Source organism: Oncorhynchus kisutch, linkage group LG18, assembly GCF_002021735.2.
Source record: "Oncorhynchus kisutch isolate 150728-3 linkage group LG18, Okis_V2, whole genome shotgun sequence".
Taxonomy (NCBI): domain Eukaryota; kingdom Metazoa; phylum Chordata; class Actinopteri; order Salmoniformes; family Salmonidae; genus Oncorhynchus; species Oncorhynchus kisutch.
The window spans coordinates 37,456,709-37,459,032 of NC_034191.2; positions in this window are offsets into that span (position 1 = coordinate 37,456,709).

A 2,324-nucleotide genomic window follows, 5' to 3' on the forward strand; every position below is an offset into this window, starting at 1 on the left:
TTATTGCTGGTCTTGAAGCTTGATGATGCGTCTCTGCTGAAATTTGAGCCTCAGCAAATATATCTGTTAAACTGATGATTGCTGACATTGCTGACATCACATACAGCATCTATTATGCATCGTTATCTATCATTTGTTGTCTCTAGTGGTCTATCAACTGATGTTTATATGTGATGGATGTGCCCTTAGCTGTAACTGTTGCCTGATTGCAATGCATTGTTTGAGCTGTATTCATGAAGTACGCTTGTCCATGCGTCTGCAAGTTGCGTTTGTGTGTGCTTGTTTGTTGGATGAGATTGCTTGCGTGTGTGTGTGTGTGTGTGTGTGTAGTGATCAAAGTCTATCCACTCTGGTGCGGCTTTGGTTACTGACTGACATAGCAGGGAGAGGAGGGAGGGATTTGGTGGATAATACTCTAGAAGGGAGTCTAACGATCCAAGATAATTGGATCTGTTACATTCTGTAGTTAAGAATGGCAGCTCTGTAATCTGGGCTCTCTCCAGCATCACCATGCTTCAGGTGATTATCCACTCAAAGCTATAAACAGGTTATCCCTTCAAAATGTCTTGGAGAAAAAAAAGATGGAAGAATGGCACCGAAGTGGATGGCTGCCGTGTTATGGCCTCCTAACCAATTGTGCTATTTAGTGTGTTTTTTTTAGATTTTTTGTAACTTATTTTGTACATAATGTTGATGCTACCATCTCTTATGACCGAAAAGAGCTTCTGGATATCAGAATAGCAATTACTCACCTCAAACTGGACAAAGATAATATACAGTTGTCTGAGTTTTCCGTGCATCGGCAGAACAGAACAGCTACGTCCAGTAAGACGAGGGGTGGGGGTGTGTGTCTATTTGTCAATAACAGCTGGTGCGCGATGTCTAATATTAAGGTACGTGATTTTTAATACTAAGGTAGTCTCAAGGTATTGCTCGCCTGAGGTCGAGTACCCATGATAAGCTGTAGATCACACTATCTACCAAGAGAGTTTTCATCTATATTTTTCATAGCTGTTTATTTACCACCACAAACCGACGCTGGCACTAAGACCGCACTCAACGAGCTGTAGAAGGCCATAAACAAGCAAGAAAAAATTATCATCCAGAAGAGGTGCTCCTAGTGGCTGGGGACTTTAATGCAGGCAAACTCAAATCTGTTTTAGCTAATTTCTACCAGCATGTCACATGTGCAACCAGAGGAAAAACATTTTTAGACCACCTTTTATCCACACAGACGTGTACAAAGCTCTCCCTCGCCCTCCAATTCTATCCTCCTAATTCCTGCTTACAAGCAAAAACTAAAGCAGGAAGTACCAGTGACTCGTTAAATACGGAAGTGGTCAGATGACGCGGATGCAACGCTACAGGACTGTTTTGCTAGCACAGACTGGAAAATGTTCCGGGATTCATCCAATGGCATTGAGGAGTATACCACCTCAGTCACCGGCTTCATCAATAAGTGCATCGACGACATCGTCCCCACAGTGACCGTACGTACATACCCCAACCAGAAGCCATGGATTACATCTGCAACGAGCTAAAGGCTAGAGCTGCCGCTTTCAAGGAGCGGGACACTAATCCAGACGCTTATAAGAAATCCACCTATGCCCTCAGACGAACCATCAAACGGGTAGTGCTACTACACCGGTTCTGACACTCGTTGGATGTGGCAGGGCTTGCAAACTATTACGGACTACAAAGGGAAACCCAGCTGTGAGCTGCCCAGTGACGCAAGCCTACCAGACGAGATAAATATCTTTAATGTTCGCTTTGAGGCAAGCAACACTGAAGCATGCATGAGAGCACCAGCTGTTCCGGACGTCTGTGTGATCACACTCTTCGTAGCCAATGTGAGCAAGACCTTTAAACCGGTCAACATTCACAAGGACGTGGGGACAGATGGATTACCAGGATGTGTACTCAGAACATGCGTGGACCAACGGGCAAGTGTTTTCACTGACATTTTCAACCTCTCCCTGTAATACCTACATGTTTCAAGCAGACCTCACATCAACACCATCATCCTGGAAACACTAGACCCACTGCAATTAGCATACCGCCCCATAAGATCCACAGATGACGCAATCTCAATCGCACTCCACAATGCCCTTACACACCTGGACAAAAGAAACACCTATGTTTTATATACCTATACCTACAGCTCAGCGTTCAACACCATTGTGCCCTGAAAACTCATCACTAAGCTAAGGACCCTGGTACTAAACACCTCCCTCTGCAACTGGTTCCTGGACTTCCTGACGAGCCGCCCCCAGGTGGTAAGTGTAGGCAATAACACATCTGCCACGCTGATCCTAAATAATTTT